Source organism: Lagenorhynchus albirostris, chromosome 14 (genome assembly GCF_949774975.1).
Source record: "Lagenorhynchus albirostris chromosome 14, mLagAlb1.1, whole genome shotgun sequence".
NCBI classification, from domain to species: Eukaryota; Metazoa; Chordata; class Mammalia; order Artiodactyla; family Delphinidae; genus Lagenorhynchus; species Lagenorhynchus albirostris.
This window is the reverse complement of record NC_083108.1, coordinates 69,805,066-69,817,915: the sequence shown is the minus strand read 5'-3', so window position 1 is coordinate 69,817,915 and position 12,850 is coordinate 69,805,066.

Genomic DNA, 12,850 nt, shown 5'->3' with positions numbered 1-12,850 from the left:
GTGATATCCCAGCCTATTCCGGAGTCTCAGTCTTTACCCTGAGCTCATTTAGGACATGTGTAGTTACAATAACAGTTTAACAAGCATTAGCAAAGTACTCTGCCAAGGGCATTAACGTACATCCCATTTAATCCTCCAAGTGGCCCTAGAACCTGGTGCTGATATTCTCTCTATTGGTTCAGGAATCAGGTGAGGTCATCCTTCAAGGTCACCCAGCTGCCGAGAGGGGAACTTGGGCTTCACAACCACTTCGATCTGACTTTAAAACTTTCGTTCTGCACTTGTGTTCCAAACTGCTCCCGTCCAAGGAGAAGAAACGCCTTGTCTCTTGACTAGCAAGATACTTGGAGAGGACAGGACAGAGCTGGGCCTCTTGTGAACAATCTCTTGGAACACATGGTTTTGATAAAGACATTGGGAGGCAACAGATTCAAACAAATATTCTCTAAATCCCCCTCTCAACCATAATAATCTTGGGAATGGCTCTTGCTTGGCTGATGTATTGGGGAGGGGGGAAATTCCTGAAATAACTGTAGGATTGTTCAAGGAAGCCCTTCTGGCTAAGTCCACGGAGAGATCCCAAAGACCGTTCCCCATCACCGGCCAGAGCAAGAGAAAACCAGGGAGACTGAGAAGGTGCCCAAAGGGCTGTACATAGATGGGGCTCCTTGTGCAAAGCCCCACAGTGCTTTGTTAATTCAAGTGCCCCACACACACTCTTTTGCTCTTAACTGCGCTGCCAGCTTGGGGTAATTAAGAATCAGATGGACAAAAATCACGCCATCTTCCTGCTGAGCTCACACTGTATCCTGTGCACGGTGCTGATTTATCTTTATGTGAGTTATCTCATTTAATGATCACAGCCGCCCTGGGCAGGGACTTCTATTACTATCCCTATATATGAAAACTGAGGCTCAGAGTGGTAGAGTAACTTCCCAAGGTTACTCAGCTTGGAGGTGAAAGAGGCAGGATTCCATGCCAGGTCTGCCTGACTCCACAGCCTCTTAAGGACTGCACTTGACAGCCCCACACTGCAGTAAAAACAAGGGCTTTGCAAACACAGACTCATTTCGTCCTCATCTGTGCAACTGGTTCAGTTAATTGCCCATTTTACTGAGGAGAAAACCAAGCATCAGGGAACAGGGCCCAATTTCCTCAGAGAATCACAGGCAGAAAACAGCACAACGGAAATACAAATCTAGTTCTGTCCACTCCAGAACTTAATGTCTTTCTGCCATGCCTCACTGCCAATCAAATCTACTCTCTCAACGAGACGATGTCCTGAGCAGGTCCCAGTGGGAACCCCGGGCAGCTCTGTCCACAGCCCCTGGACAGAGGTCGGCCTCCTCCACCCTCTGCCTCGTCTCTCCTCTAATAGCCTGGCCCCTCTCCAGACCCTGCAAGCTCTCCACCCCCATGTCAACTGCTTTTCAGGCTGCCTGTCACCCATGGTTTACAGCTCACTCGATGAAGAGCAAATTCGTATTGATCTCAGAACAACTCAGGCTGTAAATAACTGGTCATGATTGGCTTGGTCATCTCAAGATGAGGACCTATCCACTGCACCAGGGGTCTAAATCTAATTATCATCCCAGAAAACCCACTGGCAGTGTGACCCAATGTCTACGTGAAAAGAGCTATTAAGATGGCCAAGAGCTACCTGAAAAAATACATACCACGTGATGCAGAGCTGGCCCTGGTCTTGGCTGATGGGTCAAAGTCTTAGCGGCTTACTTTGGCCATTGAATTAAGTTTGAGACCTGACCGTGAGCCATTTCTGTTATTAATAATAGTGGTAATAATGACCATGGCACAACAATATAGCTAATACTCACTGACCCCTTTCCATGCAGTATTTCATTCTCACAAAAGCCCTGTTAACTTATTAGCTATGGGATTCTGGGCAAGTTACTTAGCTTCTCTGCACCTCTGTTCCCTCAGCTGTAAAATGAGGAATAATATGAACAGCCCCCTTATCACAGTGGGGGAAAGGTTAAATGAAGTGATTTATGTAAATTGCTAAGATCAGGAGCTAGGTGTACTCTTACCCTCACTATTCATAAAGAAACAGAAGCTCAGGGATGTTAAGAGACTTGCCCAAGGTCACACAGCCAACATGGGGTTTTATTATAGACCACAGTGCAGTGTTTATAAAATGTTCAACTGCCAACACCGAAAAACAGAGATGACTTCCTGTTTCTCTTGAACATTGGGGAAAAAAACTGGCAGCACTGGGCTCACCTTTCTTTCCACCATATTTTTCTGCTAACCAAATCTGTTCCCTCCCATCAGCTAAGCCCCACAATGCCTAAATCTGCCCACAGACTCTTGAAAAAAAAAATTCTGGGATTTTGAGGTTTACTGGAATGCCTGGATCAAATGCCTGAGTGCCCTGGAGCAGATGACGCTGGCCAGCAGCGGCCACCACTCCACGGGGTTAGGGCTCCTGGTTTACCACAGCTCCCAGCACTCCCTGCTGCCCTACACCTGGCCTACTTCTCACGTTCACAACGCCTGCCTGGCCCCTGGAAGCACCTGAGACTGTGGAATACATTAGCACACTCGAACCCCTGAGGGGATGTGCCACCGTCACTCCCAGGTGCAGAAGCACGGTCAAGGAGACCGTGACTTGCCCAAGGTCACCCAGTCAGTGAGCGTCAGGACCGAGATTCCAACGTAAGCCTACCTTCTCCCAGAGCCAACCTTCTTTGTCCTTTGCCGAGTTTCCTTCCCAGGCTCGCGGGCTACGTGAAAGTCTGCAGGCAGAGACAGGAAAGAAAAATCAATATCAATCTCTCACCCTGGGGAAGGAATGTAAAAAGAGAGAGTCTTCAAGTCGTCTTTCAGGTCTCACAGCCTCTCCTGAAATGACACTTCTGAGGACAAAGGGCTGTTTCCAGTGGTTAATGGCTTGGTCTGTGAAAGACCCATATCGGGGAGAACACTGAGCTTACATGTGTCCCTGTTTTGTGACCGTCACAAAAAGGCTCCCACGTTCAGGTTGCCGTCCCTTTTTCCATCTTCAGACCTCGCAGGAAAGAGGCAAGGAGGGCTGGGGCTGACAGCCACCCCACGCCCAGCCCCGACCCCCGTAGGTGACAGCACCTAGGCCCGTGAAGAGACGGCTCCCCCCACCCCAATGAAAGCAGCCCCCCTTCCTGGCCCCAAGGCTCGGGAGGTGGGGCGGAAACGGAGGCGGCGCCCGGAAGAGAGATTTCGTTTTCTCTCCTCTTCCAGAGCTGACAGCTTGGACAGTAGCTTCTGAGGAACAAACTTTATTCTCAGGCAGACCGACAGGCCTGAGCTTTAAGTGATGCCATGAATATTTATGGCTTTTCTCCCTGCTTCTTCCTCAGCCTTGGCCATTACACAAGGTTCCCCTCACTGCCGGCAGATGCCTCATTATTGCTCCGCGGAAGCCGCTTCTCTGTCCCCGGGATGAAGAGCCACCAGGTGGCGCTGTTGTCTCTCGTGAATGTCGGCGACGATAAATCTACATCAGCCTCTGTAGTTTATGGAGTGTTCTAAGAGCTTTACACAGGTTACATCATTTAATCCTCGAAACGACCCCGAGGAGGAGGCAGTGAGGCGCAGAGAGGAGAAGCTACTTACCCAAGGTCACACAGCTAGGAAGTATCGAAGACAAGATTCAAATCTATACGCCGGCGGCAGAAAATTTCTGTAGCAAAAATGTCAGTATACAAACACCAACTGCCCCTGCCTGGGAAAGGCTATGGTTGTTTTTTTTTTCCTGAAGTTATGTCCTTCTTACATTTAGGTGTTAAGATGGATTTTCTTTTTTGAAATGATGGAGACGGGATGCGTGGTGGGTTTTCATGTCTTTAATAAGCAAAATTCTAAATTTCCTATCCAATGGACCTAGAGATTATCATACTAAGTGAAATAAACCAGATAAAGACAAAAATATCATATGATATGGCTTATATGTGGAATCTTAAAAAAATGATACAAATGAACTTATATACAAAACAGAAATAGACCCACAGACATAGAAAACAAACTTAAATTACTGAAGGGGAAGGAGGGGGGAGGGATAAATTAGGAGTTTGGGATTAACATATACACACTACTATAGATAACCAGCAAGGACCTACTGTATAGCACTGGGAACTATACTCAATATTTTGTAATAAACTATAAGGGAAAAGAATCTGAAAAAATATATATACGTATAACTGAATCACTTTGCTGTACACCAGAAACTAACACAACTAACACAAATCAGCTATACTTCAATTAAAAAATTTAATAAATAAAATTTCCTATCCAAAACTTTTTCCCCCCAATTTTCAAGCCCCAGATATTCAAGATCAAGGACCATTTCCCTTAATGGACAAGCTCTGGTGTTCAGTTAGGAGGAAATTCAAGTTTGTACAACAGAATTCTGTTGGTACCCCAGTCACACAGGAGTACAATCAGTAACGCATCGTCTGGTACAAGTGGATGTAGACGGGACCCAAGCTCTCTGGGCCTCAGTCTCCTCACTAGTAAAATGGGATAATTACAGCAACTCACTGTCTTGTGATGAGGACTGAGTGAGATGATGCGTGTAACTTGCTTATCACATTATCTGGCCAACAGTAGGTCATCTGGTGTCTGATTTCCTTCCACTGTGAGGTTCATCTATCTTGTTCCATGCAGTTGTGGTTTGCTTATTCTCTGCGTGTGTAGCATCCCACTGTGTGAATATGCCACGCTTTATTCATCCTGCCATTAATGGGCATGTGGACTGTTTCACGTCTGGGATTTCACAATCTTAGGGACTGTGGTCCTATGAACATTCCAATACATGTGTATTTGTGAACATAAGTACACATCTGTGTTGGGATTATGCAGAGGGGAGACTGTGGTGTCCAAGGTCTGGATGTACTCACTTTTAGAAGATACTGACACATAGCTTCCCAGAGTGTGTGTCAACTTACCCAACTGTCAGCCCTGGAGGAGTTCCAGTTCCTCCACATCCTCAGCAACACTAGATATGAGAACTTTTATATACTTTCGACATTCTGGCAAATGTGTGGAACTGTCACATTGGGGTGTCAAACCGCATTTCACTGAAGAATAATGAGCACATTTTCATTTGAGTTTTAGCAATGGATATCCTCTGTTGGGAAATGTCTATTCACGTCCTTTGTTCATTTTTCCTTTTTTTTTTTTTTTTGCCACATCCTTTGTAGGAAATGTGTTTTGCAGAAAGCCTTTTCCATTGCACTTTACTGTTTCTTTCACTTAATGGTGTCTACTGATGAATGGAACTTCGTATTTTAAAATAGTCAATTTTTTCCCTTCATGGTTAGCACAATTTTATCCTAGTTATGTAATCTTTGCCTACTCCAAAAGTCATGAAAACATTCTCCTTTGTTTTATTCTACAAGTGTATTGTTCTACCTTGCATAATTAGATCCACAACAGACCTGGAACTGATTTTGAGGTCGGTTTAAAGATTTCCATATGGAAAATTTATTGAAAAGCATGGCCAAATTTATTTTTGTTTTCACTTCCAAGAGTGAGGTGTTTTAGCTGCAATCATCTTTAAGTGCTTGTCGTAGAACCTGCAGTAGTTTATTCATTTATTCAGCCAACATTAACTGAGGTTGTACTTTGTGCCAAGCTCTGTGCTGGGCACTGTAGTCACACGGGTGCTGCCCTCAAGATTCCCTGGGGAGTGGACACAGGACATACGGTCCATTGAATGGATCTGTCATTCATCTCTGTATTCTCCAAGCCCCACACAGTGCCCAGCCCATAGTAGGAGCTCAATAAACAGCAACTGCCTTGGGCAACAGAACAATATTATGTCTCTGGCATCTGGACTTGGACAAAAACTTTGTCAAATCACAGCCTGTCCAGTTATGTGCTGTGTGACTCTGGGCAGGTCACACCATCTCTCTGAGGCTCGATTCCCTGGTACGTAGAATGGGAATTTACATCGCAGGGTCTCCTGGGGGTTTAAGGAGCTAATCCACGAAAAGAGCCTGGCACACACTGAGTGCGTAACAAGTTATAGTTTTGGGAGTTAGTATTGTCACCATGATGTCAACAAGCCCTGGTAAATACTACGGTCTCCATTCTCCCTTCTGGAAAATAAGGAGGACGGACCACATCACCTCTGTCTCCTCCGCACCAGGACCCTAAAGGATCAGACACGGCTGCTGTGAGACCTTCAAGATGGCGGAAGAGTAAGACGCGGAGATCACCTTCCTCCCCACAAATACATCTACATGTGGAACAGCTCCTACACAACACCTACTGAACGCTGGCAGAAGACCTCAGACTCCCAAAAGGCAAGAAACTCCCCACGTACCCGGTTAGGGCAAAAGAAAAAAGAAAAAACAGAGAGAAAAGAATAGGGATGGGACCTGCACCTGTGGGAGGGAGCTGTGAAGGAGGAAGTTTCCACACACTAGGAAGGCCCTTCACCGGTGCAGACAGGGGATGGCGGGGCGGAGGGGGTGGGTACGGAGGTGGGGGGGCTTCGGCGCCGCGGAGGAGAGCGCAGCCGCCGGGGTGCGGAGGGCAAAGCGGGGAGATTCCCGCACAGAGGATCGGTGCCGACCGGCACTCACCAGCCCGAGAGGCTTGTCTGCTCCCCCGCCGGGGCGGGCGGCGCTGGGAGCTGAGGCGCGGGCTGCGGAGGTCAGACCCCAGGGAGAGGCCTGGGGTTGGCTGCGTGAACACAGCCTGAAGGGGTTAGTGCGCCGCAGCTAGCCGGGAGGGAGTCCGGGAAAACGTCTGGAGCTGCCGAAGCGGCAGGAGAATATTGTTACGGGGTGTGTGAGGAGAGGGGACTCAGAGCACCGCCTCAATGAGCTCCAGAGACAGGCGCGAGCGGCGGCTAACAGCGCGGACCCCAGAGACGGGCATGAGACGCTAAGGCTGCTGCTGCCGCCACCAAGAAGCCTGTGTGGAAGCACAGGTCGCTCTCCACACCTCCCCTCCCGGGAGCCTGTGCAGCCCGCCACTGCCAGGGTCCCGGGATCCAGGGACAACTTCCCCGGGAGAACACATGGCGTACCTCAGGCTGGTGTAACGTCACGCTGGCCTCTGCCGCCGCAGGCTCGCCCCGCACTCCGTACCCTCCCTCCCCCCCGGCCTGAGTGAGCCAGAGCCGCTTAACCAGCTGCTCCTTTAACCCCGTCCTGTCTGAGCGGGAACACGCCCTCACGCGACCTACGTGCGGAGGCGGGGCCAAATCCAAAGCTGAGCCCCGGGAGCTGTGAGAACAAAGAGAGAGGGAAATGTCTCCCAGCAGCCTCAGGAGCAGCGGATTAAATCTCCGCAATCAACTCGATATACCCTGCATCTGTGGAATAGCTTAATAGACACTGAATCATCCCAAATTGAGGCGGTGGACTTTGGGAGCAACGATATATATATTTTTTTCCTTTTTCTCTTTTTCTGTGTATGTGTATGCTTCTTTGTGTGATTTTGTCTGTATAGCTTTGTTTTACCGTTTGTCCTAGGGTTCTGTCTGTCCATTTTTTTTGTTTGTTTTTTAGTACAGTTTTTAGCACTTGTTATCATTGGTGGATTTGTTTTTTGGTTTGGTTGCTCTTTTTTTCTTTTTCTTTTTCGAATTACTTTTAATTTTTTTAATAACTATTTTATTTATTTTTCTATCTTTTTTTCTCCCTTTTCTTCTAAGCCGTGTGGCTGACAGGGTCTTGGTGCTCCAGCTGGGTGTCAGGCCTGTGCCTCTGAGGTGGGAGAGCCGAGTGCAGGACTTTGGCCCACCAGAGACCTCCCAGCTCCATGTAATATCAAACGGCGAAAGCTCTCCCAGAGATGTCCATCCCAATGCTAAGACCCAGCTCCACGCAACAACCAGCAAGCTACAGTGCTGGACACCCTATGCCAAACAACTAGCAAGACAGGAACACAACCCCCCCCCATTAGCACAGAGGCTGCCTAAAATCATAATAAGGCCACAGACACCCCAAAACACACAACCAGACGTGGTCCTGCCCTCCAGAAAGACAAAATCCAGCCTCATCCACCAGAACACAGGCACCGGTCCCCTCCACCAGGAAGCCTACACAACCCACTGAACCAAACTTAGCCACTGGGAACAGACACCAAAAACAATGGGAACTATGAACCTGCAGCCTGCAAAAAGGAGACCCCAAACACAATAAGTTAAGCAAAATGAGAAGACAAAGAAACACACAGCAGTTGAAGGAGCAAGGTAAAAACCCACCAGACCAAACAAATGAAGAGAAAATAGGCAGTCTACCTGAAAAAGAATTCAGAGTAATGATAGTAAAGAAGATCCAGAATCTTGGAAATAGAATGGAGAAAATACAAGAAACATTTAACAAGGGCCTAGAAGAAATAAAGAGCAAACAAACAATGATGAACAACACAATAAATGAAATTAAAAATTCTCTAGAAGGAATCAAGAGCAGAATAACTGAGGCAGAAGACCGGATAAGTGACCTGGGAGATAAAATAGTGGAAATAAATACTGCAGAGCAGAATAAAGAAAAAAGAATGAAAAGAATTGAGGACAGTCTCAGAGACCTCTGGGACAACATTAAACGCACCAACATTCGAATTATAGGGGTCTCAGAAGGAGAAGAGAAAAAGACAGGGACTGAGAAAATATTTGAAGAGATTATAGTTGAAAACTTCCCTAATATGGGAAAGGAAATAGTTAATCAAGTCCAGGAAGTACAGAGTCCCATACAGAATGAATCCAAGGAGAAACACGCCAAGACACATATTAATCAAACTATCAAAAATTAAATACAAAGAAAAAATATTAAAAGCAGCAAGGCAAAAACAACAAATAACATACAAGGACATCCCCATAAGGTTAACAGCTGATCTTTCAGCAGAAACTCTGCAAGCCAGGAGGGGGTGGCAGGACACGTTTAAAGTGATGAAAGGGAAAAACCTACAACCAAGATTACTCTACCCAGCAGGTGTCTCATTCAGGTTTGATGGAGAAATTAAAACCTTTACAGACAAGCAAAAGCTAAGAGAATTCAGCACCACCAAACCAGCTTTACAACAAATGCTAAAGGAACTCCTCTAGGCAGGAAACACAAGAGCAGGAAAAGACCTACAATAACAAACCCAGAACAATTAAGAAAATGGTAATAGGAACATACATATCAATAATTACCTTAAATGTAAATGGATTAAATGCTGCAACCAAAAGACATAGACTGGCTGAATAGATACAAAAACAAGACCTGTATATATTCTGCCTACAAGAGACCCACTTCAGACCTAGGGACACATACAGACTGATAGTGAGGGGATGGAAAAAGATATTCCATGCACATGGAAATCAAAAAAAGCTGGAGTAGCAATTCTCATATCAGAAAAAATAGACTTTTTTTTAAACATCTTTATAGGAGTATAATTGCTTTACAATGATGTGTTAGTTTCTGCTTTATAACAAGGTGAATCAGTTATACATAGGCATATGTTCCCATCTCTCTTTCCTCTTGCGTCTCCCTCCCTCCCACCCTCCCTATCCCACCCCTCTAGGTGGTCACAAAGCACCAAGCTGATCTCCCTGTGCTATGCGGCTGCTTCCCACTAGCTATCTATTTTACGTTTGGTAGTGTATATATGTCCATGCCACTCTCTCACTTTGTCACAGCTTACCCTTCCCCCTCCCCATATCCTGAAGTCCATTCTCTAATAGGAAATAGACTTTAAAATAAAGACTATTACAAAAGACAAAGAAGGACACTACATAATGATCAAGGGATCAATCCAAGAAGATATAACAATTGTAAATATTTATGCATCCAACATAGGAGCACCTCAATATGTAAGGCAAGTGCTAACAGCCATAAAAGTGGAAATCGACAGTAACACAATCATAGTACGGGACTTTAACACCCCAGTGTCACCAATGGACAGATCATCCAAAATGAAAATAAATAAGGAAAGACAAGCTTTAAATTATACATTAATTGATATTTATAGGACATGCCATCCAAAAACAACAGAATACATATTCTTCTCAAGTGCTCATGGAACATTCTCCAGGATAGATCATATCCTGGGTCACAAATCAAGCCTTGGTAAATTTAAGAAAATTGAAATCGTATCAAGTATCTTTTCCGACCACAATGCTATGAGACTAGATATCAATTACAGGAAAAAATCTGTAAAAAATACAAACACATGGAGGCTAAATAATACACTACTTAATAACCAAGAGATCACTGAAGAAATCAAAAAATACCTAGAAACAAATGACAATGAAAACACGATGACCTGAAACCTATGGGATGCAGCAAAAGCAGTTCTAAGAGGGAAGTTTATAGCAATACAATCCTACCTCAAGAAACAAGAAACATCTCAAATAAACAACCTAACCTTACACCTAAAGCAATTAGAGAAAGAAGAACAAAAAACCCACAAAATTAGCAGAAGGAAAGAAATCATAAAGATCAGATCAGAAATAAATGAAAAAGAAATGAAGGAAACAATAACAAGGATCAATAAAACTAAAAGCTGGTTCTTTGAGAAGATAAACAAAATTGATAAACCATTAGCCAGACTCATCACGAAAAAAAGGGAGAAGACTGAAATCAATAGAATTAGAAATGAAAAAGGAGAAGTAACAACTGACACTGCAGAATACAAAGGATCATGAGAGATTACTACAAGCAACTATATGCCAATAAAATGAACAACCTGGAAGAAATGGACAAATTCTTAGAAAAGCGCAACCTTCTAAGACTGAACCAGGAAGAAATAGAAAATATAAACAGACCAATCACAAGCACTGAAATTGAGGCTGTGATTAAAAATCTACCAACAAACAAAAGCCCAGGACCAGATGGCTTCACAGGCGAATTCTATCAAACATTTAGAGAAAAGTTAACACCTATCCTTCTCAAACTCTTCCAAAATAGAGCAGAGGGAGGAACACTCCCAAACTCATTCTACGAGGCCACCATCACCCTGATACCAAAACCAGACAAAGATGTCACAATGAAAGAAAACTACAGGCCAATATTACTGATGATAATAGATGCAAAAATCCTCAACAAAATACTAGCAAACAGAATCCAAGAGCACATTGAAAGGATCATACACCATGATCAAGTGGAATTTATCCCAGGGATGCAAGGATTCTTCAATCTACGCAAATCAATCAATGTGATACACCATATTAACAAATTGAAGGATAAAAATTATATGATCATCTCAATAGATGCAGAAAAAGCTTTTGACAAAATTCAACACTGATTTATGATAAAAACTCTCCTGAAAATGGGCATAGAGGGAACCTACCTCGACATAATAAAGGCCATATATGACAAACCCACAGCCAACATCGTTCTCAATGGTGAAAAACTGAATCATTTCCACTAAGATCAGGAACAAGACAAGGTTGCCCACTCTCACTGCTATTATTCAACATAGTTTTGGAAGTTTTAGCCACAGCAATCAGAGAAGAAAAAGAAATAAAAGGAATACAAATCAGAAAAGAAGAAGTAAAGCTATCACTGTTTGCAGATGACATGATACTATACATAGAGAATCCTAAAGATGCTACCAGAAAACTACTAGAGCTAATTAATGAATTTGGTAAAGTTGCAGGATACAAAATTAGTGCAGAGAAATGTCTTGCAGTCCTAAACACTAATGATGAAAAATCTGAAAGAGAAGTTAAGGAAACACTCCCATTTACCATTGCAACAAAAAGAATAAAATACCTGGGAATAAACCTACCTAAGCAGACCAAAGACCTGTATGCAGAAAACTATAAGACACTGATGAAAGAAATTAAAGATGATACACATAGATGGAGAGGTATACCATGTTTTTGGATTGAAAGAATCAATATTGTGAAAATGACTATACTACCCAAAGCAATCTACAGATTCAATGCAATCCCTATCAAACTACCAAAGTCATTTTTCACAGAACTAGAACAAAAAATTTCATAATTTGTGTGGAAACACAAAAGACCCCGAATAGCCAAAGCAATCTTGAGAAAGAAAAACGGAGCTGGAGAAATCAGGCTCTCTGACTTCAGACTATACTACAAAGCTACAGTCATCAAGACAGTATGGTACTGGCACAAAACCAGAAATATAGATCAATGCAATAGGATAGAAAGCCCAGAGATAAACCCACGTACCTATGGTCACCTTATTTTTGATAAAGGAGGCAAGAATATACAATGGAGAAAAGACAGTCTCTTCAATAAGTGGTGCTGGGAAAACTGGACAACTACATGTAAAAGAGTGAAATTAGAACACTCCCTAGCACCATACACAAAAATAAACTCAAAATGGATTAAAGACCTGAATGCAAGGCCAGGCACTATAAAACTCTTAGAGGAAAACATAGGCAAAACACTCTATGGCAAAAATCACAGCAAGATCCTTTTTGAGCTGCCTCCTAGAGAAATGGAAATAAAAACAAAAATAAACAAATGGGACCTAATGAAACTTAAAAGCTTTTGCCCAGCAAAGGAAACTATAAACAAGACGAAAAGATAACCCTCAGAATGGGAGAAAATATTTGCAAATGAAGCAACTGACAAAGGATTAATCTCCAAAATTTACAAGCAGCTCATACAGCTCAATAACAAAAAAACAAACAACCCAATCCAAAAATGGGCAGAAGACCTAAATAGACATTTCTCCAAAGAAGATATACAGATTGCCAACAAACACATGAAAGAATGCTCAACATCACTAATCATTAGAGAAATGCAAATCAAAACTACAATGAGATATCACCTCACACCAGTCAGGATGGCCATCATCAAAAAATCTAGAAACAATAAATGCTGGAGAGGGTGTGGAGTAAAGGGAACCCTCTTGCACTGTTGGTGGGAATGTAA